The following is a 27,271-nucleotide window of genomic DNA, read 5'->3' on the forward strand; positions in this document are numbered from 1 at the left end:
ATGATCTTGAAAGAAAGGGGACTACTAACTAGCAAACTCCCCTATAAACCATGGACCTGAAATTCTTCAGCTATTGGAAGCAATACACCTGCCAAAGACCAATTCACTGTAAGAGGCATCAAAGGGACTTAACCCCTATAGCACAAGGGAACATAAAGCCTGCTAGAGAAGTCAAACCTGCAGTCCTCAGGATACAATCCCAACAGATCTTAGTACTGCTTCCTTTCTATGATTGATTCCCCAGTGGAATCTGAATATACACTACAGGAAGAACAGTTAATAAAGGGTAAGAGGGACAAAAACAAGGCTCCTGGTGGTATATGAGATTTAAAATACATCTCCCTCAAACAAACCCAATGGAGGATTATAAAAACTCTGCATGACTCTCTCTGTGGTGGGAGACGCCACCCTGGCCATGGTTAACAGACTCTTCATTGGGCCTAACTTAGTTTTGGTGGTTAAGCAGGGCTGTCAAGCCTGCTCACTATATGCACTTAACAAAACAGGAAACAAAATGTCTCCTCTAATAGAACCAGTCCAGAGGAGAGGAACTTATCCAGGGGAAGACTGGCAATTAGACTTCACACATATGCCAGCCTGCAGAGGATACAATTTTTTATTAGTGTTAATAGATAGATACCTTTACTGGTTAGGTCAAAGCTTATCCAAGCAGAACAGAGAAGGCTAATGAGGTAGTAAAGTTTTTCTTAAAAGAAATAATTCCCTAGTTTGGGTTACCTCAGAGTCTCCAAAGTGACAAAGGTCCATCCTTTATCTCCCAAATACCTCAAGGGGTTGATAAAAGCTCTCAGAGTCAAATACTATTTACATTCAGCAAGGAGGCCTCAGTCCTCCAGGAAAGTAGAAAGTGCTAACCAAACTCTAAAATGAGTGTTTAGTTGAGCTCTGTAAGGAAACATCAGAAACTTGGTTTACTGCCTATACTCTTTTAAGGATTACCTCAATCCTTAAAAAAATCCTCCGGGAAAGTACAAAGTGCTAACAAAACCCTAAAATGAGCATTAGTTAAGCTGTGTAAGGTAACATTAGAAACTTGGGTTACTGCCCATAGCTCTTTTAAGGATTCTTAATACCCCTAAAGAAAAAAATTAATATAAGCTTATATGAAATGTTATATAGAAGGTCATTCTTAACTAATGATCTAATTATTGAAATTAATTAACCAGTCCAGAAACAGCCTGTTTAGTAAAACACCTATTTAACTGGACAATTTCAGCAGCAGGGTTTACAGAAGTCTGCAACTGTAAGGTTTCCCATGCCAGCAACTAACCAGCAAACCAAAATCAGGCAGGAGATCAGGTATAGTTAAAACATGGAAGGAGGGATCATCTGTTCAACAACTGCAACCCAAACGGAAGGGACTGTTTTCAGTGGCACTGACCACACCTTCTGTGGTCAAGGTATTAGGATTAGATAGTTGGACACATCTTTCAAGTATCAAGTCTGATACCCGAAGCCCCAGACCTGGAACCTGAAGTTCCCATCAACAACTACACCTGTGATCCTGTAAAAGACTTGAAGTACCTGTTTAGAAGACAGCCAAAATATAAGTGAATACCTACAAAGTTTCCTTGGTGTTTTTATTACATAGTTACTGTAGGCTGGATAATGGTAACCATGTTTCTATCTATCTATCTATCTATCTATCTATCTATCTATCTATCTATCTATATCTATCTATCTATCTATCTATCTATCATCTATCTATCTATCTATCATCTATCTATCTATCTATCATCTATCTATCTATCTATCTATCTATCTATCTATCTATCTAATCTATCTATCTGCATATATATAGTTTGCATTTTGCCTTCTTTCACATGGTTGGAATCATTTCCATTGTAGTAAATAAGCAGAATGTTTTAATTCATTCCTGACAGCATAGGTATCCAACCTTTGAAGTTCTCATTAAATCTTTTAATCAAATTCCTTTCCTCTCATCAGGAGACCATCAAGCTTCAGATGACCAGCAACAAGGCTTCCAGCAAGTTACAAATGAAGATAGCATCCCTGGCCATCAAAAAACTATCCTGTAGTGTCCAGATCGAGCATGGAAAGAGTTCCGTGATTCCCGGTAGGTAGGGACTCCACCCCAAGTAAGCATGAAGCAATTATACAAAACTCCACCCCGAGTCAGCATGAAGCAATCATACAAGAAAGACCATCGAAGGCCAGGCGCGGTGGCTCAGGCCTGTAATCCCAGCACTTTGGGAGGCCGAGGCGGGCGGATCACCAGGTCAAAAGACCGAGACCATCCTAGCCAACATGGTGAAACCCCGTCTCTACTAAAAATATAAAAATTAGCCGGGTGTGGTGGTAGGTGCCTGTAGTTCCAGCTACTTGGGAGTCTGAGGCAGGAGAATTGCTTGAACCCGGGAGGTGGAGGTTGCAGTGAGCCGAGATTGTGCCACTGCACTCCAGCCTGGCGCCTGGCAACAGAGCAAGACTCTGTCTCAAAAAAAAAAAAAAAAAAAAAAAAAAAAAAAAAAAGCAAGAAAAAGAAAAAAGAAAGAAAAGAAAAAGAAAGACCATCGGTCTCTCTGCTGCTCCTGTAAAAACTTACGGGGTTCATATCTCTCAGGGGGGAAATGAGGCAGGAGAACCTAAGGTTGACTCGTGCTGCCTGGATATCAGATGATACGCCCTTTTAAACCCCTCCTTTTGCTGTGTAGCAGTTGCTGCTGGCAGTTAGAAAATGAAAGTACCTCTGATTGGTCCCCTCCCACAATCAATCAGACTGGTCACAGGCTGCTCTTTAACCAATCAGACTGGTTTCAGGCCACTAGAGTGAACCAATGGGAAACCTTTAGCGGGTATAAACCCCAGAAAATTGTGTAACCAGCACTCCTGAGCCTCTTGCTGGAGCCCACTCCCACCCTGTGAAATGTACTCCTATTTAAAATGAATCTCTGGTTTGGCTGCTTGCTTGTACATGTCCAATTCTTTGTTCAAAAGGCAAAGAACCTGGAGAACTACTGCCAACTGTTAACACTATTAACTACATTTATAGAAAAAGTGAATCTCCTAGGTAGTTCATTTATTCATCATATATACTTTGAGAACTAGGCACTATTCTAGGCACTGGGATAAAACTTTGAATAAGTTGTAACGTCCCTGTTTAAGAACCTTATATCTTATAAAGGGGGAAGAGTTAAGAAACAATACACAAAATAATTTTAGATGGAAAAAAAAATATGTGACATAGAGAACTTGGAATGTTGGAGGGAGATGGTGAAGAGAAGTATGAGACAGCCCCTACACTTAAGTAATTCAGTTTCTCTCTGAATTTTAGGACATTGCAGAATAATTCATTTCGCTACTCATTTCTCAAACCCCCTCTAAACACTGCTAGATAAAAGCTTTTGTTTGTTTAGCTCTTTAACGAGTTAGCTGATCACATTCACCTGATAACTGTTTTAAAATGTATATTTCATTCTCTTTTCTTGATTCAGTAGGTTTGTGGGGTGAGGTCCAGGCCTGTGGGTTTTTTTTTTTTTTTAAAGAACTCTCAAGAAAATTCTGATGTTCACCTTTAAGAATTGGTTCAGTTAGGGGACACATGGGTGAAAAAATCCAAGATTCCTGTATTCAGTGAGATAAACTGGTGGGCCTGTATATTCACATATATGGAAGTTTTGTTGGAAACGTGTGGAATAGAGAAGTTAATTTCAACAGGAAGCCTACATTGGCTGAGATGCATGTGACCTAATTGTGATGAAGATATTTATTTTATATCTAAAAAACTCAAGTTACAAAATTATTCAATTACTATTTCTTTAAATAGGAAACTAGTATACTAAAAATATGTTTGAATATATGAAAAAGAAAAAATCACTTTGCATGTAATTCTTAAGGAACCAGTTCATCACATAAATGCAATCATACCTGTCCTAAATTATTATGAGTCTTCACTAATTCAGTTATGAATGTAAGGTTAGAAAATAGAAATTGTGCAACTATGATACACTGATTAAGGAGGCTTTCAAATTTTAGTATGTTATTAAGTCTATGAATTTATAAGTTCAGGATGAGATTTGGCATTTCATTATTTCAGAAATATTAATATATTAAAGTCAGGTGATCAAAGTAGGCAGAGTCCAATAGGAAGAGTTTTATGGACTCTCAATCATAGTCACTTTATTTTTTTTTAAATTTTTTAAAAAATCTTTTTTTTTAATTGCATTTTAGGTTTTGGGGTACATGTGCAGAATGTGCAAGATAGGTGCATAGGTGCACACATGGCAGTGTGTTTTGCTGCCTTCTTCCCCTTCACCCACATTTGGCATTTCTCCCCAGGCTATCCTTCCCCATCTTCCCCGCCCCGCTGTCCCTCCCCTATTCCCCCCAATAGACACCAGTGTGTAGTACCGCCTTCCCCGTGTCCATGTGTTCTCATTTTTCATCACTCGCCTATGAGTGAGAATATGCGGTATTTCATTTTCTGTTCTTGTGTCAGTTTGTTGAGAATGATGTTCTCCAGATTCATCCATGTCCCTACAAAGGACACGAACTCATAATTTCTGATTACTGCATAATATTCTATGGTGTATATGTGCCACATTTTCCCAGTCCAGTCTATCATCGATGGGCATTTGGGTTGGTTCCAGGTCTTTGCTATTGTAAACAGTGCTGCAATGAACATTCGTGTACATGTGTCCTTATAGTAGAACAATTTATAGTCCTTTGGATATATACCCAGTAATGGGATTGCTGGGTCAAATGGAATTTCTATTTCTAAGGCCTTGAGGAATCGCCACACTGTCTTCCACAATGGTTGAACTAATTTACAATCCCACCAGCAGTGCAGAAGTGTTCCTATTTCTCCACATCCTCTCCAGCATCTGTTATCTCCAGATTTTTTAATGATCGCCATTCTAACTGGCATAAGATGGTATCTCGGGAGATCGATCCAAGATGGCCGACCACTAACAGCTCAGGATTGTAGCTCCCAGTGAAAGCCCAGAGAACGAGACGACGCCACACTTTTAGACGAATTTTCGTCACTCACCGATCAGCCGATTCCCAGTGGAGGAGCCCCACGGGTCGCCAGCGTGACTCTTGTGGCCGCCGCAGCGGTTTTGCCGGCTTCTCGGTGCAGCAGCTCTTCATGCAGAGCCAACGGGACTGCTTCCCCTACTGACCGGAGTTTGGAGCTCCGGGAACTCAGAGCCGCTTGTTGCGGACTCAAGAGGGAAGCCAGACCAGAGATTCCCGGGCAGAAGAGCACCATCAGTCTTACCGCTGCTATTTAGGCTGCCACAGTGGGTTGCTTGGATCCCAGCACTGGGAATCAATAAGTCTGACGTCGACTCAGAAAACTAATTAGAAAGGCGGGTCATCCACAATGAAGGGGAAAAAACAGCCTAAGAAGGCCGAGTATACTCAAAATCAGAACCCATCAGCAACGGAACAAGCCCTGATGGAAAAGGACTCATTAGCAACCGAACAAGCCCTGATGGAAAAGGACTCATCAGTAACGGAACAAGCCCTGATGGAAAAGGACTGTGTTCCATTTTCTGAAGTAGGCTTTAAAAGGTGGATGATAAGAAACTTCTGGGAGTTAAAGGAACTTGTTCTAACCCAATGTAAAGAAACTAAGAACTTGGAAAAAAGGTTAGATGAAATGTTGAAAAGAATAGACAATATAGAGAGGAATATAAATGAACTTATGGAGTTGAAAAATACAACACGAGAACTTAGTGAAATATGTACAAGCTTAAACAGCCGAATGGATCAAGCAGAAGAAAGGGTATCAGAGGTTGAAGATCAACTTAATGAAACAAAACGACAAGACAAGAATAGAGAAAAAAGGATAAAAAGGAATGAGCAAAGTCTCCAAGCAATATGGGACTATGTGAAAAGACCTAATATACGCTTGATTGGTGTACCTGAATGTGACAGAGAGAATGAATTCAAGCTGGAAAATACTCTCCAGGACATTATCCAGGAAAATTTTCCTAATTTAGCAAAGCAGGACACTATTCAACCCCAGGCAATACAGAGAACACCACAAAGATATTCCTCAAGAAGACCAACCCCAAGGCACATAATCGTTAGATTCACCAAGATCGAAACGAAGGAGAAAATATTAAGGGCAGCCAGAGAGAAATATCAAGTTACCCATAAAGGTAAGCCTATTAGGCTTACAGCAGATCTCTCAACGGAAACCCTACAAGCTAGAAGAGAGTGGGGGCCAATATTCAATATACTTAATCAACAGAACTTTCAGCCCAGAATTTCATATCCTGCCAATCTAAGCTTTACATTTGAAGGAAAAATAAAACTTTTTAGGAACAAGCAAGTACTCAGAGATTTTATTACCACCAGGCCTGCTTTACAAGAACTTCTAAAAGAAGCACTATACACAGAAAGGAACAACCAGTATGACCCTTTCTAAAAATACACCAAAAAGTAAAGAGCATTAACATAAAAAAGAATTTTTATCAACAAAAGGACAAAATAGCCAGTTAATATCAAACGGCAGCAACCCTAAATTTAAATCGACCAAATCTCCCAATCAAAAGATACAGACAAAATCTAACGGTATATCCAAAGATATACATAGACTCAAAATAAAGGGCTGGAAAAAAAAACGTACCAACCAAATGGAGAGCAAAAATAAATAAATAAAAAGCAGGAGTTGCAATTTTCACATTTGACAAAATAGATTTCAAAGCTACAAGGATACAAGGATAAAAGGATTAATGTAATAATAAGAGATCTTAACACTCAGATACATAGGACCCATAATGAGATTTAGATTCAACGAGACAGAAAATTGATAACAATATCCGGGACTGGAACTAAGATCCAGAACAAATAAACTCAATAGGGCTTTCCATTTTAAACACACAAAATATACATTATCCACAAAATCTAACGATATATCTAAAGATATACAAAGACTCAAAACAAGGGGATGGAAAAAAACTCACCAACCAAATGGAGAGCAAAAATAAATAAATAAAAAGCAGGAGTTGCAATTCTCACACTTAATAAAATAGATTTCAAAGCTACAAGGATGCAAGGGTAAAAGGATTAATGTAACAATAAGAGATCTTAACACCCAGATACATAAGACACATAATGAGATTTAGATTCAACGAGACAACAAATTGATAACGATATCCAGGACTTGAACTCAGAGCCAGAACAAATAAACACAATAGAGGTCTCCATTTTAAACACATAAAATATGCATTAACCACTTTAAACACTCAAAATATTGATTGGCCATTATTGAAACCCATTTTAGGAATGAAGTAATATTCCTTTTTCCCTCTTTTCCTTTTTTTCCCCTTCTTTAAAAAAAAAAGAAAAGAAAAAGAAAAAAGAAAAAAGGAAAAAAAGAAAAAAAGAATGTTGCTGGGCATTCTTTAGTAAAAAAAAAAAAAAAAAAAAAAAGATGGTATCTCAGTGTGGTTTTGATTTGCATCTCTCTAATGACCAGTGATGATGAGCATTTTTTCATGTTTGTTGGCCTCATGTATGTCTTCTTTTGTAAAGTGTCTGTTAATATCCTTTGCCCATTTTTGAATGGGCTTGTTTCTTTTTTCCTGTAAATCTGTTTTAGTTTTTTGTAAATTCTGGGTATCAGCCCTTTGTAAGATGGGTAAACTGCAAAAATTTTTTCCCATTCTGTTGGTTGCCGATTCACTCTAGTGACTGTTTCTTTTGCCGTGCAGAAGCTGTGGAGTTTCATTAGGTCCCATTTGTCTATTTTGGCTTTTATTGCCAATGCTTTTCTATTTTTATTTTATTTTATTTTATTTTTGAGACAGAGTCTTGCTCTGTTGCCCAGGCTGAAGTACAGTGGCACAATCTTGGCTCACTGCAACCTCAACCTCCCGGCCTTAGTCTCTGCAGTAGCTGGGGTTACAAGTATGTGCCACCATGCCTGGCTACCTTTTGTATTTTTAGTAGAGACAGAGTTTCACCATGTTGGCCAGGCTGGTCACAAACTCCTGGCCTCAAATGAACCATCCATCTTGGTGCTTGGATTACAGATGTGCTTGGATTGCAGATGTGACCCGCTGTGCCCACTTATTGCTATTTCTAAAAAAACACCTTGTACTTAAAATGCATTTCTATATTTTCCTTGTTTTCCTACATTTTATTTTACATTTTTTCACTCCAGTTATTGTATATTGAAATATTGTGTGATAGCCATTTTTTGTAGTTGCCAAACTCCTCTATTGGCCTCCTTGTTATTCAAAACTTGACAACAGATGCATACCTCTAAGAATGATAAGATAGTATTATTAATGATCAATATTTAATGCATTTCTGTTATGAGTTCAAATAATCTCTTTAAACGTTTATGCATTTTTAGCAAAGCTAAGCTATATACAGATTTTGTTGTATTTTTTCTCATGAACACAATGAGCTTTTATTTTAGTTAATGAGAATAGCAGTTTTGTGATATTGTAACTGAAGCAATTACTAACTTATTATAACTTGTAGAGACTACCCCTGTACTGTCTGTCCTAAGCTGGCACAGATTAAACCACAAAGGAACTGGCCTTTGTGTTTCACACTTCAGAAAGATTACTGAACATGTGCACTAAAATTACATGGCCAGTATAAGAAAAAGTATTTGTTAGTAAACATGAAAAAGTACAGACACATGTAGAATTTGTAGAAAAGAGAAATTGTAAATCTGGTTATAAATTTTACGAATGTGAAATATATCAAGTATTCTTCTTGAAATCAGTAGTTTTGTTCATATTTTGAGTTTTGAATGATTTTGCTATTTATAGAAGGCATAATTTCACTCTTAGATTTCTTTCCTTTCATAGGAATTTCAGACATCTCCCATTATGGTCACTTCTCAAGATAAAAAGCATTTCAACAATATTGTTACTAACAATTTTCCAGAAATTTTGAGACTCTCAAGCACTACCTTGTATCAGTTGAGGAAATATTTGGCTTTTCTACAGTACAATTGGCCTGAGCTAATTCTGATACAGGGTGGAGGAGTGCTATTTAAACATGAATAAAATATTGTAAAGGATTTTTAAAAATAAAATTATATTTAATTTTTCCATCTCAAAGTGATATGTAATAAAATGTATATGCTTATTTAAATAGAAAAGATAGAAACTTTAAAGACATGCTTTGCCTAAAATACATCTTAGAAAAAATTATGCAGTTTGCACTTTGGAAAATTATTTTAACTGCGGTAAGAATATAGTAACTCATAAAAATTCCATATTAAATTTCATGTCACTAAATCTACCCAATTTGGACATATTTAAAGATATGCCTGTTCTACAGTATGATACATATTTTTTTGTTATAACAATATTGCAATCTGTGCAAAATTAGTTTCAGTGGCATTTTTCTAAGACATACTAAATGCATCTTTACTTATCTGCACTCAGATTTTGGATGGCAATGTGTATATATACACAGGAGGAAACAAAAAAAAAACAGTACAAGAGCAGGTCTGTATTATTTTTAAGAGTAAAATAAGACAAGTCATTTTGTATATTTTATGTATATGTATATTTATTGACATTAAGGAAATCTATATTTATATAAAATAACCTAACAAAACTGTACAAAATGAAACTGAATATATTCACAAAGATATATGTACATACTATATAAGAATATATGTCTACAAATATACATGGCTAGAGATATTCTGTAAGTGTATATAAAAATGTTGTTTATCTTTTAGTTGGGGAATTGTTTCCCTGTTATGTCTTAATATATGTACAAAGGTCATGTATTTTATTTTTTAGGATAAAAGATCCAAACTATACAAGAAGATAATCACCCAAATAACCTAGTTGTGATTTCTACAATTGATTGCATCAGTTTTCCACTAAGAAGCTCACTTTTGAAAGAAAATTGTCTCTTGAGCTGTCAGCCTTTCTTACACTTGATAGTTGCTTCCACATCTGTGCTGTCCTTTGTGTCACAGTGAGATGGTGTAGGTTGTAAGATCTGAATCTGAGAATACTGGTTTTTATCACTGCTCTTCCCCTTGCCAACCAGTGCAAATTAGATACCTTGTGGCTCCATTTTCTCATCTCTAAAAAGGGAGATGATGATAGTAACAGTACTGAAATCATAGGGTTCTTGGTGAGGTTTAAATGTAATATTACATTCAAATAGTTGCAACAATATCTGACCTTTTGTAATTACTCAAAATATCTTAATTATTTTTACTATATTTATAATGAAATCAATGAAGAAAGTACTAGGGATTCTAATAAAAAATGTTCTGATGCATATTTTAGAAAGCAATGAAAACTAAATGTTGTTATAAGTTACTTCGTAACTTGAGAACCACTATTTACAGGCTGATAAGCTTGTAAGAATTCAAAACTTTTCAGAATTATGAAGGCAAGAGTGAGCCCAATTGACAGCAATGTAAAAGAGCTAGTTTGTAGATATAAATTGCTGTATCAATAATTATGTCATAAACTCTAATCAGCATCCATTTTCATTTCTTTCCTAGAAAGAGAAATCAGGGTGACAGAAGCCTGATTTTATCTAGACTGGCAAGGTGTTCAACTAAAATACAACATTAACCAGGATACTTTGAAGATAATGGTGGCCACATTATTAAATTCTGCCAGTTAGGTCTGGTGAACTGAAAAAAGTGATGTGTAGAATTTCTTGGAAGGCTTCTTGAAGGGAGCCTACAAAGGTAGGAGACACATTCCTATCATCTTTCCCACATTCCTTTATTCCTTCCCAGCTGCTTGGAATATGGACACTTGGCTACATCTCCAGGAGTCATACTAGACCATGAACCAGCCCTGAAATTGGGAGTTATATGCTAGGATGGTGAAAAAGAAAGCTGCTACAGCACGTTATTCTTTTTATTTTCAGACTTCTTTTACATAAGAGAGAAAGACTTCCATCTTACTTAAGCCACTATCATTTTAGTTTTCTAATAAGCAGGTGAGCCCGATACGAGATGATATGGTAATCAAGAAACTCGGTTGTATTCATTGTAATATTATATTCTATGTCAATGTCCTCCAGGCAAAGACCACCAGGAACACAACTAAACACGTTGCAGCAAGAAGAACATACAGCATGGGGAGCCAGGGGTGTCTCCTAAGAATGGGCTGGACAGGACATAAAGGATTTGGGCTTGAGGTAGGTGGTTTGGGGAGAATTTAAAAGAGTAGGGCTTTGCTCCACATTAGATGCTGCCAGGAAGTTGGCATAATTCTGATTGGGTATCTTAATAAATCTATACAAGGAGAGAGGCTAACCTGTAATTATTAAAGAATCAGCAGTCACTCACATGTGTCAGCATAGGGGGATGTCTTGTTAGGGTTGTGGCTTGGACAAAGTTCAAGTTTTATTTACGTTTAGACATGATTATGAAACTATTTTGATTTTGCCTTAATACGTCATGGCCACAGAGTGGCCTTGATTGATGTTAATATTCCGTGAAGTTGTTTATGTTCAACTAAGAACCTCAAGGCCCGGATGGTAGATGATAGTACAAGACTGGCTCCTGCGTGAAAAGAGCTGCTTTTTTCTTTGTCACCTTTAGCAGTCCCTGGTAGGTACATGGTACGGGTTCCATTAATATTGGTTAACTGAATTGAATAGATTAGTGAGTATTTAGTAATCAAACCAAGAACGTTGAGTTCCCATCTTTATTTAACAATTCCCAAGGTAATATTTAAATGAATTGATGTCATTTTTAAAAATAAACATTGTTTTTATGTAAGAAACTACTTAGCGATTAGGTTACTATGGTGACCAAAGTTAAGTGAAAGAGATATTTGAAAAACTTCTGAGAATGAGAATTAACCATGTCCAACATGGACAACATGTAAGAATGGAAGCAGGGATATATTTTATTAATCTATTCATCACCCTTAATTCGTAGCACAATTTTATACACATCAGATATCCTTGGGAAATAATATCATAGTATGCAGGTCCTGAGATAGGAACAGAAAGCCATATGTGTTTCCTACACACAAAAAAATCATAATTCATTGTTTATTATGAAACTGTTGGGGATTATTTTTCCTTTTATAGCAAGTCGTGCCTCTGACAGGAAAGAGTTCCTTTAAATTGTGTATATTATCACAATTTAACTTTCAGTAAAGCTATCATAATTTAGATAGCATTTACTGAGAGTTTATGCTCTAAACATTATAGATTTTATCTCATAAGATACTCATAAAGCCCTATAATGTTATTATTATCACCCCTATGTAACAAATGAGGAAATCAAGGATTCAGATAATTTGTTGGAAGTCATACGTTTACTCAAGAGAGGTAGGATCCAAATCCAGGTCTCTCTAACCCAAAGCTGACACACTTAATCACTATATATCATGGTTAGCATGGCACTAGACATACTGTAGGTGCTTAACAATGCTTTAAAATGAAAATTAATTGCTTGATAAACTGAAATACTGATGGTATCATAGGGTGAAAGTACCTAGAAACAAATCGACCTCTGAGTTTATAATTAATAGAGCAGAACAGATATGTGAAATAACTCTAGAAGACCGAAATTTCTCCTAGGCCTGTAAGACATTGACTAATTTAATAAAACTGAAGGACAAATCAGAAGGGAGATTTAGGAAGGCTAATGTTGGCTATGTCCTTCTGACCTCATTTCTAAGAAGGGTCTTCTCTAACTGAAGGAATCGATCTCTTTTCTCTTGTAGCCGATACATCATTATTGAAGAGATGCATGTATCTGCCTCACTCAGTCTAATGCCATTTCAACTTTCTAGTTAGAATGTGTCTTCTCTAGTTCTGAAAGTTAGATGGATTCCCTTGTCTCATCACTTTAGTCATAACTCTCACTACAAGTTTATAAATTCACCTTCTGGATTTTTACTTCACTCTAGTGCAAGTTTGGTTAGACTACCTCTCCAAGTCAGCTTTATCCTCCAAGAATAACCATGATGGAGTTTTAAGCCTACAGGTCACTGATACATTCACCAAGTATTTATTCAGCACCTATTACATCCCAGGCACTGTGATAGGCCCTAGAGTGCAGAAATTGATACAGATAAGGAGCAGATAACAACAGTGCATTGTGATTAAGTGGCATGATACTAAGGAAATTACATGGTACCGAGATTTACATAGTGTGGGCCTTTAGCTTAGACTTGGCAGATTCAGCAAAGCTTCCCGGAAAAAAACGACACCTGGAAAGGGTGAGTTGAACTAGTTAGAACGTAACAAGGTGATCTTATGAATATTTTCTTGGGGGCATTGGTTGGGGAAGGAGTATACTAGTGTTCTAGGCAAAAGAACAGCCTTTAGTCTAAATCTAATTCGTAGCCAGATAAAAGCAACTGTCAGAGCTGTGTCCATAAGCTGGCTGAACCACTGTCAGCAGCCTTATATAGAAACCATAAAACAGATATAACTCTTAAGACATATCTGATGTCTCACTCTTATAATAACAAATACTCTTCTTCCATGACCTCTTATCTTTGTCACAAACCACATAAACAGACAGCAAGCCAAAACCCAGGCAGTCAGTGGTGCTCCTCTGGCCTCATCTTCTCTGACATCATCCTGCTTTGTTTCCTCATGTTTTGAGAAATACTGTTATTTACCAAGAACTGTTCCTGTGGACATTCTACTAAACTTGAGTCATTCTGGAGATCTTACCATGTAGCACTTTCATGCACTCAAGAGTTATCAAAATATGTACTATTTGAAAATTATATATGATTCAGGGATTTGGAGACTTCTTTTTGAAGCATCTGATATTAATCTATGGAATTCAGTATGGGCAATCAAGAAATGATTTTCCTAGTACAAGCTGAAGAGAATTTTATTAAGGATTTCAACATGAAAAGGGCAAATTTTGGTGTAGAATAAAAAGACTGTATTGGACTGTTGGGAACATTGACAGCAGATCTTGCATTTCAAAGTTTAGGCGTGTCATCTAAGATGGGTCCGCTTTCTACCCAACACGGTGACTATCAGTGATGGAGTAGAATCACCAGGGTGTGATTGAAAGGAAAACCTCTCTAACTTCTCCTAAGTCACTGACGTGTTGCCTTGCAGCAACCATGTATTTTTAGAACATTTTTTCTTCAACATATATTCTCAAAATGTCAAAAGTATGCCTTAGAAAAAACAAATTGAAAATACATTATTTGCATAAAAAATTTTAATAAATATAAAACCTAAAAACTCTCATAGAAGTGAGCCTCCTTAAATTCCTTTTGGAATGCCAATACATAAAAATAAGTAAACCACAGAACTGAAACCAAGTTGTTTCATTCATTTTATTGTTAAAATTTTAAAGTAATTATTGAATATGATAAAATCAAAAGAAATCAAGGGTACAAATGTGCATAAAATAATTCTTAAAGGTCTCTTGCCTCCACTACCACTTCCTCAGTGCCATTTTCTAGATGTAATCTCTTATATCCATTTGGTCTTAGTTCTTCTGGTGATGGTTATCATAATTTTATATATTATTGTGATAACTCTATTGCCAACTTATCAGTTTTAGACATTATTTAGTTCCATTTATGGGAAAAAAGTAATACCTACCATTATCTCCCAATTCCATTTAATTCTCTTTTTTAATTGAGACAGTGTCTCACTCTGTCACCCAGGCTGGAGTGCAGTGGCATGATCTTTACTCACTGCAGCTTCTGCCTCCCAGGCTCAGTGATCCTCCTACCTCAACCTACTCAGTAGCTGGGATCACAGGCATATGTCACCACATCTGGCTAATTTTTCGTATTTTTGGTGGAGATGGGGTTTTGCCATGTTGTCCTGGCTGGTCTCGAACTTCTGATTTCAAGCAATCTGCCCTTGTCTGCTTCCCAAAGTTCTGGGATTACAAGCAAGCATCACTGAGCCCAGCGCAATTCTCAATTTTTTGTAAGTTATAATTTTATTCTTCTTTATTCCATTGCCTTTATGATTTAAAACAACATATTTACAACACTGTTTTTGATTGATTGAGTTTACATAGAGAATATTGACTCTTTCCTAATGAAAAATAGAAATGAGTGCATTTTACTCTATTTATTTACTTCTTCACTTTTTACTTCCTAATCTCCTCCATGGTTATTTTGTTACATTAATATTGCTCTATTTTATAACTTTGACATTCTATTCTATTACAACAATTAGCATTATTTATACTTTTTACATAGATTATTTAAAAATTAATAAACAGCATTTACAACATTAGGGAACAAAGAAAACATTGTACTTGCAGAGAAAGGGATATCATTGAAATTTTGCTGTTCAAAGAAGAATTTTCCAAGCATTTCTGTGGATCAGCATATCCCAAAGATCTTTCTGTCTCATTTCCTACTACTTGTGGCTCATATTCAGTGAGTACTGGGTTGTTTTTTTTTGTATCAGGTGTCATTCTTTTTCATATTCTTCCTTTCAGTTTTGTTTATAGGTTTGGTTTTACCCTAAAGTATCCCCTCAAACATTTTCACAAAGGATGTGTGAGCTGTTGAGTCCTTCTACATCTTAAAATAACTTTTTTTTCACATATAATTGATAGTTTGGCCATGTATCAAACTTCAGTTTCAGAATCATTTCACTCCATACATTATAGTAATTGCTTCTTTGCCTTCTAATGTTCAGTCTTGCTGCTGAGAAGTCGAACATCATCAGTCTGACTCTTCTTTTAGGATACCTCCCCCTTTTTGAAAGCTTTTAAGATTTTCTCTTAAGGCATATTATTATAAATTTCAGATAGTATTTTAAAATTTAGAATATCTGTAGTCTATTCTAGTATGAATCAACACCTTCAGGGATAAGTAAATTTGAGTTTTTTAGTTGCAAGTAATTTTAAGTAAAATTTTCATTTCATGAATAAAACGACTTAATTACAGATGGAGAATTCGGAAAGGCAGAATTAAACTTTCCTGATGTATCTTTAAATGGAAAATGTGTGTTCTGATGCAATTTTTTTATTTTTATGATCAAATAGAGTATAAAAACAAAAGCATGTTTATAGAAATTAATTATGCATAGTAAGTATTAAAAATGAAAGAGCACTTGAGTATCTATTCCTATTTCAATATAATTGATTGTTACCTGTATGGTGTCAGAAAATATTTAGGACAGATTCTTAATCGGATGTAATTTTTTTCCCTAAATGATTGTTATTTAAGCCACTGACTGTTAGATTTGTTTTCTCCTACATGTTTTCTAATGAATTCCCATCACAGAGCTTTAATTGACTTCAAAAGAAACTCAGCATAAGGAGGAACTACGTGGGATACAAAGAAAGAGCCAGACTTGGCTTTCTACAAACATACTATGTCCTGTCTGAGTCATAACCATTTTGTTGACTGTTTACTTTCCTTGTTGTCAGCACTATAGAGCTAACACCAACAGCTTGGAAGTGAGTTACATGCTATTCTTAGTTTATTACAACCAGCTCTTGATAACTTGGTTTATCATCATGTACTCTGTGGACTGCTATCTTTTCCCTGCTATGGCCTGGGATGTGGCCTTGTGCTAGAGGATCAGACTCTTTAAAATCAGATCTTCTATCACAGTGTCAAAATGTGGATGGGGGGATGAGAAAAGACTGTATTAGGACTCCAAGCAAGATTATTTACTTAAGTTAAAACATTTCACCAATCTCAAGGTGGGTATAGAATTCTGCGACTTCTATGGCACCTTCTAATTCCCATCATCACTTTAGCCAAAAACTTCAGCTTCCTCTCTCATAATATCAAATAATTTTAAAAATTAGAAGGTACGATAGAGGTCACAGAATTCTATACCCATCTGGGGACTGGTCAAATCTTTTAGCCAAAGTTAAGTAAATATCTCATTTGCAGTTCTCATAACATCTTTTCTCATTCTCCCATCCATGATTTAACACTGTGATAGAAGATTTGGTTTTAAAGAGTCTAATGCTCTAGCACAAGGCCACATCCCAAGCCATAGCAGAGAGAAGATACCAGTCTCCAGAGTACATACAGAATCATGAAATAAGTATTAAATAATATAAGCATTACTGAGTAGGGGATAAAGACCTGACTCTTGGAGGGAAACAGTCTGGATTCAAATCTAGTTTTTCTACTTATTATGTAGATGACTTTAAGAAGTTACTTAACCTTTGAATACTTTGATTTACTTGTCTACAAAATGGGGTTTTTAGTGTGATTCAATGGGTTGCTGTAAAGATTAAAAAAATTACCCATGTAAAACATTGTGCTTAGCTGATTGTAATCGCTAATACATTCATTTTTTCTTGGATGTTTTTTCTTTCTAGTTTTGGTGTGGGACTTTTTTTCACTATTTTGGAGAACTGCAGTTTTTAATAGTTAAAAGTATATCTGACTTATGACTTAGCAATTTCACTTATATGTATTATCAAAGAACATGTACATGGCTATTCATAACTGTCTTATTCATAATTGTCCCAAACTGAAAACAACTCAAATGTCTATCAACAGAAGAATGAATAAACAAATATGGCGTATTTGTATAGTGTAGTACTACTCAGTAAGAAAGAATGATAAGATGTAATTACATGGTTGAATCTCAGAAGTATTATATGAAGTGAAACAAGCCAGACACAAAAGTGTAAATACTTTTTGAATTACACAAAGTCCAAGAATGTGTAAAGTGAGTGGCAGAAATCAGAAAATGGCTGCTCGAGGGGCAGGAGGGAAAAGAAATTGATTGCAAAGGGGATGGAAAACTTTCTAAAGTGCTAAAAATATTTTATATCTGGTTTTGGGTAATGATTACATGGATGTATTGTCTATGTCAAAACTTTTCAAAGTGAGGGTGGAGGTCCAAAGATAAGACTCCATTTGGGGATTCAGGAAAGGCAGAAATTCAGGATCTCAGTAGAATGAACAAGATAAGTACCTAATTACTGGAAATATATAAGCATATAGTTACCATAATCAGGGAGTGCTGGGGAAGGCGCTAATCAGGGAAGGAGCAGCAGCAAATGTAGCTTATATTAAATGACTTTAAATGACAATTTAAATTCCCTCAACTCTGCTAGAAACACAACTGGTCCTAGACCCTGGAATGTGGGTGGGACTGTTATGAACAGTGGATGTGGGAGCCAAGAGTCAGTCTGTTCACTGGGAGTTGAAGCTTCAATCCCACACACACACAAAATAGCCACAGTTACACTAGCTGGTCCTGTTCAATTTAAGCAATAGTCAACACTGCTCCGCCTCTTCTTTCTTGAGGGCTGAGTTAGGGTGAATAGGATCACTCTATCTCCTTTCCAGTTGTGTATTTAAAACTAAGTTTCATCACCTTTTCTCTTTTTATGTCCTCCACATCCTCTACCCCAACTTCTCCCCTGCCTCACTTAATGATGTATTTCCTATAAAAGTTATAGTAATAGCCAAAAAAAAACCAAAAACAAACAAAAAAAAACCTAATAGCCACTATTAAAGGTTATTCACCAAAGACCAGAAATAGTAAATCAGAGGCTATTAATTCTATGGAAGGAGAATAATTTCCGTGGTAACAGGGAAACCTAAAATCTAGATTGAAGTTGAACCAAACATTTTGGTACAAGATGAAAATAGAGGAAAGGTGGTTCTCTGTTTAGCTTCATTTTCTGAAATACGAGAGATGTCTGTAAGTTAGGCCAAAAAAGACACAGACACACACACACACACACACACACACACACACACACACACGTGACAGATCCTTGTGCCTAGAACCTTAATGTGTATTTCTTTCTTCTGTCCTTCTTTCCTTCCCCACTTCTTCCCTCTTTCTCTTCCTTCTCCTCCTCTTCTCCCTTAGCATCCTCCTTTTCTTCCTTTCTTTTCTTTCTCTTTTTCTCACCATCTTTCTTCCCCTTCGCCTCCTCTTCTTTTTCCTCTTTTCCTTCTCCTCCTTTTTCTTCTTCTTCATAGTGATCATAGTAAAATAAGTCTAAATCACTGAGGAAATGAGATCTTGGGGAAATAAACATGTTTATGAGGAGGCAGAGGACTAAATGATCTTCATTTTCCTCTATCGAGGAATTCTTCTGTTGCTAGGAGCCATCATGTTGAAATGCTACATGAAATGTGGAGTAGGAAATGGGGAAAGTGATAATAGAATTGACTCCCCTTTTCACACAGCACTGCCCTTCTGGAGCATTATGTTAGAGCAGAAAACATTAGTTTTTGAATCAGAACCAGATTGAATTTTTAGTTTTGTGATCTTGGACAGACTATTAAAAACTCTTTTAATCTCCGTTGGGCTCTGCGGCTCACGCCTGTAATCCCAGCACTTTGGGAGGCTGAGGTGGGTGGATCACGAGCTCAAGAGTTCAAGACCAGCCTTGCCAAGATAGTGAAACCCCATCTCTATTAAAAATACAAAAAAAAAATGCTGGGCATGGTGGCAGGTGCCTGTAATCCCAGCTACTTGGGAGGCTGAGGCAGAGAATGGCTTGAACCCTCAAGGTGAAGGTTACAGTGAGCTGAGATCGTGCCGCTGCACTCAAGCCTGGCAACAGAGCAAGTCTCCAGCTCAAAACAACAACAGCAACAACAGCAACAACAACTTAATCTCAGTTTCCTCAGTAGAAAACTGGGAACGAAAAGGAATATTATTGTAGGGTTGTTTTGAGGACAGTGAGTGCACTCTATCCATGGGAGACACTCGGGGAAGGTGGATTGCTTTTATGTGCTGCACTTTTAGTTTATGTCTGCTAGTTCTCTCTCATGTAACTGTTGTTTTCCTCATTTTAAACAAAGAAGCAAGGCGAATGTAAGATGATTCTTGATAATAGAAATAAAAACGTTTTATGTTTATCAAGGACACCACAATGTGCAAGTGTTTTTACCTGCATAAATTAAGAGCAGCTAGGCAAGAGAAATAGTAAGCAGATGAAAGAGAATCCTTAGGGCCTAGATGTCCTCTGTGTTTTTATTCCTAGAAAGGCCAATGTTATATTATGCCAGAATTTTCTGCTTTTGTTTGCTTGAGCTGTCAAATGATTAGATAGTTGAAAATCTAAGCTTTAGACATTGCTTTCAATAAACTTATTGTTACTTTTTGAGATGAAGTTTTGCTCTTGTTTCCCAACTGGAGTGCAATGGGCCATCTCGGCTCACTGCAACCTCCATCTCCTGGGTCCAAGCAATTCTCCTGCCGTAGCCTCCTGAATAGTTAGGGACTGCAGGTGTGTGCCACCACACTTGGCTAATTTTTGTATTTTTAGTAGAGATGGGGTTTCACCATCTTGGCCAGGCTGGTCTTGAATTCTGACCTCAGGTGATCTACCCTCCTTGGCCTCCCAAAGTGCTGTAATTACAGGTGTGAGCAACCATGGCAGCCCAATAAACTTATTTTATCAGCATAATTTGCATAATGTGCTTGCTTTATTCATTCATTACTTCAATAAACATTTTTTCAGCATCTACTATGTGCCAGGTGCTTTATAGATGAAAACTAGCTTTAAACTAGACAGATAAGGCTCTTATTCTTATTACAATGGAAATGTCAACAATTTATAAATTAAGATAACAATTCTAAAGGGTGTACAATAGTTAAAAAAATGAGTTAGAGAGTATTGAGGTGATGATGGCTTATCATATGTTAAAAGTATTAAGAAACTTATCTTTGAGCTTGGATGAAAGATGAGGAGACAACCATGCAAAAATTTATGGGGACGATATTCCAGGCAGAAGGAATGGCAAGTGCAAAGCCCCTGAGCCTGGAATTGTTTCAGGGCATGTTATACTGCCTTAGGAGTCATTTAGAGAGGGCCCCCAACCTCCAAGCCAGGGAGCAATACCAGTTTGGTGGCCTGTCATGAATTGGGCTGCACAGCAGGAGATGAATGGCTGGCAAGTGAAAGAAACTTAACCTGTATTTACAGGCACTCCCCACTGCTTGCATTACCACCTGAGCTCTGCCACCTGTCAGATCAGCAGTGGCATTAAATTCCCACAGGAGTGCAAACCCTATTAAGAACTGCACATGTGAGGGATCTAGGTTGTGTACTCCTCATGATAATCTAATGCCTGATGATCTGTCATTGTCTCCCATCACCCCCAGATAAGCCCATTTAGTTTCAGGAAAACAAACTCAGGGCTCTCAGTCATTCTACATTACAATTCATTATAGAACATATAATGAATTATTTCATTAATGCAATAATAATAGACATAAAGTTCATAATAAACATAATGCACTTGAATCATTCTGAAACCATCCCCCACTCCCTGGTCTGTAGAAAAATTGTCTTCCATGAGACTGGCCCCTGGAGCCAAAAAGGTTGGGGACTACTGCTTTAGAATGTGCATATGGTGGTACTAATAACCATATGATATTATATGAACTATGAAGAAGGTAAACTTACAAATATATCTGGCCACACTCTCGCAACTGAAGAGAATGGACTAAAATCCTTTCCATATCCAGGTTAACAATCTATGGACACTTCAAATCCACAAGGAAAGCCAGGTTAATGTGTCTCAGAAGAGACTTGGTGAATTACTTAATATAGTATGTGCTATTAAATTTTATTTTTTGACTTTTCTTATCATTTCAGGAAGTGTCCAGAGGATATAGGGATAAAGGAGTTTTGTTCACACACTTCCCTCTGCTTTCACTCCCCGCTACCACCTTCTTTTCTTTCTCTTTACAGAGGCTCTTGTGACATCTGCATGGACAAGGAAATGATGTTCATTTAATACACCCACTTGGGTACACTTTGATGCCATTGGCTCTGATTGTCTTTCTCTTATCCCTACCCCCATCTCTAACCCTCTCCTAGTATGAGAACATGGAAACTCATTTTGGAAAATGTGAACTGAGTGGTCCCCAAAGGTAGCTTTGCTCATCCCTGGGTGATTATATTAAGGGTGACTTTATTTTCTCATTGTATTTAGCTGTTTTCAATTTTTTTTTTTTTTTTGGCAACAAATGTAAAAAGTTATAGTTTTCTTGTTTTTAAAAGACATGTTGCCTCATAGAAGTAGATAATATCAGAAAATGACCTTTATGTTTCTAGTAGCTACATCCAGTAGTTGTTGCATGCCAAAAGAAGGGCATGTATGACTTGAAATAGCCAAGTAATCTTGTCACATATAGTTGTATTCATTTTGGCAGACAGCACAGATAAAAAATTCTTTATTTATACATGATGGTGGGTAGACAGAAAGAACTCCTTACTTTGCTTTCTATATTTTAAAGCATTTTTTCAGAGAACTATTTTCAGTAGCAAGATGCCATCATGCATTTAAAACAAACTTGATTCAGGGACAAATGTTAAGGAGATCTCTTGCACAAAGGGAATTAAACTTGCTGGGTGTAGCATGGGCTAGGGATAAGATAAACAGTTTATAAAAGGATGTGATATCACTCATCTCTTTAGGAAAGCATTTCTCTGTCTTAGAGTTAGAGCTCCAGGCAGAGGAAATGGGAAGGCGGGGAAAACATGGACAGGTTCCAGAGGAGATGATGGGTCATACAGAATGAATGAGTCAACTAGCATTAGAGGGTGTGTAGTGAGGGTTTGGGGAAGAGGGAATAAAGGAAGCTGTGGATGCTTTGAACCCCCTCACTCCCACATGCATGTACACACACCCGGCTCTTGGGGGACATGAACAGTCCTTAGTGTCCTGAAAGAGTGACTGTGTTCCCCAAGTAGCCAAATCACTCCAGAAACTGATTTGGCTGGAATGGAGAGTCTGACACATCAAAGTTAAGGAGATGATGAAAGTAAAAGAATCGCTCTAATAGGAGAGCATCATAAATTGTTCAGCATTTAGTTCTATTTAAAAATGGTTGGAAGGAAGGGAGAGGTCATTTCTTGAAGAGAAGAAATGCAAAAAAAGTTGATAGCATTTAATTGTGGCAAAAGAAGTGCTTTGAAACAGTTCTAAAATGCAATCCTAATTAGTTGCTTTAAAGCATCCCACAGGTCTCTCTCTACCTGCTGTGTGAGGTATTTGAATTTTTCAGTGGTCACAAATGGGAAGACCATCACTTCTGTGGACCTTCTGCACCTCAGGCATCTAGCATACTCACCTGATTTGTTTGCCCAGGTCTTTTATCATAGCTTATTTATCATATTTATTAGGTTGGTACAAATGTAATTGCAGTTTTTGCCATTACTTTCAATGGCAAAAAAGGTAAAAACAGCAATTACATTTGCACCAACTTAATATATTCCCAGTTTTAAAAATTATTGGAATATATTTAATACTTGCTATTCGAGAAATCTTAAAATTCTTTACTGGCATTTCTTATTTAGTGTTTAAGCCCTTAAACAAACAGAAATACTCTGTAAGACATGTGCCATATACAGCAAACAAATCTCATGAACCCACATGAAATAGGCAAATAAAAATATAAATTGAGTTTTGTTCATATTAATATTTAGTGTCCTTTTGACACTGCTTCTTTTGAAGCAAACCAAAAGTGCTTGGAAATAAAACCAAAAGGTTGATTTTATCATCATACACCTATAGCCTCCAGAGTGATCCATTAAATTATAAATGGGATTATGTTACTCCTACAATTAGTACCTTCTGTAAGAGGAAACAACAACTTCATTATGCCCAAAAGTTCCTGCATGATTTCTGACTGCTTGTCTAAATTAGGTGTCATCACACTCCTTGCTTTATACCATCTAAAATATTGTTTGGAAATAAATCAGGTCACTCAGCTCCAACTTCACTTCTTTGCTCCTTCTGTCACCATACTTAGGCAACAATTACCATCTCTAAGTTTCAGGAGGAGACTAAATTATTTCGTATTTTTGGATCCCTGCCCAAGACATCTTGTCTGCCTGAAGTACATTTCTCCCCGCTTCATCTGGTTAACATTTACGCACCTTTCAAGCCTGCTGAAACTTACTTCTGCACACCCCAGTGTAAACGCATGAGCCTCTTTAACTACACTTTGCATTGCACATGTGAGAATTTGTAGTCCTATATTTACATAAGCTTTTATTTCTTTAATATTTGGTCTTCACAAGTCTCAGAGGCAGAAACAGAACTGACATGCAGCTGATTCTCACTGCTATGGCTTTTAAAGGTTGTTGTATATCTGTTTTGTTCACAACAGACGACTAGTACCCACCACGGTACCCAAAACATAGTAGAAACTCAGCACATTTGTTTAACAGATGAGAGAATGACCAAATCATGGATGCTCTCATGGAATTCATTTTCATGAATTCAATTAATGCAGCCTTTATTAAACTCTTATTCTGTGTAAGTCATGAAGAGTATGGCTTAAAAGCCAGCAGCCTCAGTAACTTCTGGAGCATGATATAAAGAATCTTGGGACCAAACCTAAATGAAAGTCTGGTGTTTAATAAGACAACAGGAGGTTTCAATTATACATTAAAGTCTAAATGCTCACCTTAGCACACATTAACTAGTAAGTCTGGGAAAAAAAGAATTTGAATGACCATTCACACTCTTCAGTTTTAAGCAACATTTATGGCCTGCCAAATAGGCCAATTACTACTTTTAATGGGAAGGAAAAATGTTGGGAATTTGCCCATTTATTCTAAACTTTTAAAGAGCTATCCCCAATTTTTCTTGCAGAATGTATAGCAAAATAGATAAGGCCACTTGTCATAAAGTTTCTGATTTCCTGTCTTAGCATATTGTCCTAATCAAAGAAAGAATAGTCATAATTGGGTATCTAAAATAAACATAAAGGTACACAGAGTAATTAAAATTCTACAATGATTTTTTAAATAAGTACAGTTGTCTAACAAAAAGATCTGTGATTAAAGTTAAAATCACAGTGATACATAATAAACTCTTTCGCATGGGTGACTCACACATCATTTATGCATGTCTTTAAAGTCCCAGTGGACTTTCACACAGAAAGAATTTTTGCCTTTCACTTACTTCAATAGAATTGATTGATTTTCTGTTAATTGAGGTTTTAAAATGTCAACTGAGGTTTACTTTGAAATAGATGAGGACAATTTAGGAGGACTCAGGTCAATATCCAGAATGCCAGTGGTGATCAAATGAGCTTTGATTCACAGCAAATAACGTTATGAATTCTATAGCTGATCTGGCATTTTCATTGATTTGGGAAACTTCTTTATCAGCCTGAATGCCAGGAGGAGGTTAGAGAGAGCAAACATAGTGGTACATGCAGAGGCATGTTTAAGTCTGGCATTTAGCATACCCGATAGCTGCCAAACAAAAGCCTTACATATTAGGCAAACCTTTATATATATATACATGTATATATATGTATATATGTATATGTATGTATATATGTATATATATGTATATGCATGTATATATACATATATATATACACGCACATATATATAGTTATCGCTGTACTCATTAAAATTTTTGACATAGTATTAAGAAAATAAGTAAGGCACTAATTTGTCTTGTAAGGCCTCAAACCCAGAACCTACAAACAAAATACCCTATATGAATTACTAAATTGAATTTTCTATTGCAGTAGTTATTGAAGTAGGTTGATTTATCTTACTTCCATTAAATTTTGTAAAGATTAATGCACAGAGAAGAACTGTGTTTTAATGAATATGAAATCAGGGCATCCCCAAATATAGATAAAAGTGTTCAAGGCTTCACAAAGGAAACTGACTTAATAGAGGCTCTAACATCGAAGAGACAGTACAGTGTAGAGGTTAAGGCATAAGTTTTGGAGTCAACAGAACTAGACAAAAGTCCTGGTTCCCATTGTTAGCAGTGAGTCTCATCGACAGATAGGAAATAGAAGTTACCTCAGAAAGGTTTTAAAGGATTAAAGCAAATAACAAGATAATGCATAAGAATTACTATTAACAATAAAAAGAGAATAACCGAATTAATGACCATTTAAAAAATAATTTAGCTTTCTGGAAACTTCGACAGCATTCACAGTGGAATAAAACAGCTGTCGTAATACTGCTCTTACCAGAGGTTAATTTTACATAGTTCATTCATTCTGTTAATATGCCTTGATTAAGAATCTGTATTACATGTGCTAATTACTAGAGAATAAAAAAACACACAAACATTCTCTGAAATGGAACTTGCAGCTAAATAGAGATAAGATTTTAAAAATAATAATATATCATCAAAACTATATGAATTTTAATAAGTGTTATGGAACAAAATCAGAAGGCTATCGATAAAAATGTTTCAAGAAGAACTTGTTTACATATCAAAGTCAAGAAAGGCTTCTGAGAAAAAGTTTCTCGGAAAAAATTTCAGCTAAGACATGAAAAAGGAGTACGAGTTTGCCAAGGAAAGGGGTAGCGGAACAGTACAGGTATAGATCAATATAGATGTCCCTTTTAGGATGGCAAAGAGTTGACAATATTGGAGGAGCTGATCAGGCAAAGATCAAAGTGGTGAGAGTTCAGGTGAAGTTAGACCATGCAAAGCCCTGGCTGTCTTTTATCCCAGATGCAATGGGCTGCCATTGAAGTGTTTTAAAAAGATGAATGATGTAATTGCATCACCCTGGCTTCTGTATGGAAGATGAATTTGAATGTGACAATAGTGGAAGCAGAGAGACCAGTTTATTAAAGACTGTCTTAAATATTGAGAATATTAAACTGTTAAAACATATTTACCTTTAGTACATTAATTCTGGAGGCAACATTGCTGGAGCGTGAAAAGCATGGGGCAAACTGGGGTTCTCCAAGTTCACATTTCAGTTCCCTTTCAAGTCATTTTAATACATGTGTTTGCTGAGAGATTAAGTCATGATTGTGTCTGTTGGCTCATTCGCTTTCAACAAATATTTATAAAGCATTCTCATGTGCCAGTTACTGTGCTAGGCTCTGGGAATAAGGCAGTGAACAAAATACATGAATACATTAATCTCATTGATCATACCATCTGGTGGGGAAAAATTAAACAAGTAAATAAATACATAAGATATACCTATGAAGAAAAACAAATCCAAATCCAAGTAAGGACACTAGTGAGTAAGAGAAGATACCATTCAGGGATGGTTAGGGAAGATCTCTCAGATAAGGTGATTTTTGAGCAGAAATGAAGAGTAAGTCATTTAAAGTCTAGGCAGTGGGAACATAAGTGCAAAGGCTCTGAAATGAGTCTTGTGCTTAATTTTTCCAGAGTCAGCAAGGCCGGGCACAGTGGCTCATACCTGTAAATCCCTGCACTTTGGGAGGCTGAGGCAGGTGGATCACTTAAGGCCAGGAGTTTGATACCAGCCCAACCAACATGGTGAAACCCCATCTCTATTAAAGAAAAAAAAATTAGCCAGATGTGGTGGTAGGTGCCTCAGCTACTTGGGAAGCTGAGGCAGGAGAATCACTTGAACCCAGGAGGCAGAG

The 27,271-nt window shown here is 36.6% G+C and overlaps 1 long non-coding RNA gene across 3 annotated transcripts; it reads left to right on the forward strand.

Annotated features, from left to right (window-relative positions):
* The first annotated feature begins 1,834 nt into the window (after positions 1–1,834).
* Positions 1,835–24,656, forward strand: LOC144581947 (uncharacterized). Of its 3 annotated transcripts, XR_013533445.1 has the most exons (5): positions 1,835–2,098; positions 9,408–9,470; positions 10,496–10,687; positions 11,029–11,145; positions 16,200–24,656. It is a non-coding gene; the product is annotated as an uncharacterized LOC144581947 (long non-coding RNA). The 3 variants fall into 3 exon arrangements; XR_013533444.1 differs by lacking the exon at positions 16,200–24,656 and having other exon boundaries at positions 11,029–14,998; XR_013533446.1 differs by lacking the exons at positions 1,835–2,098; positions 16,200–24,656 and adding an exon at positions 2,372–3,052 and having other exon boundaries at positions 11,029–14,999.
* Positions 24,657–27,271: the final 2,615 nt, after the last annotated feature.

Source organism: Callithrix jacchus, chromosome 3 (assembly GCF_049354715.1).
Source record: "Callithrix jacchus isolate 240 chromosome 3, calJac240_pri, whole genome shotgun sequence".
In the NCBI taxonomy this organism is placed as follows: Eukaryota; Metazoa; Chordata; class Mammalia; order Primates; family Cebidae; genus Callithrix; species Callithrix jacchus.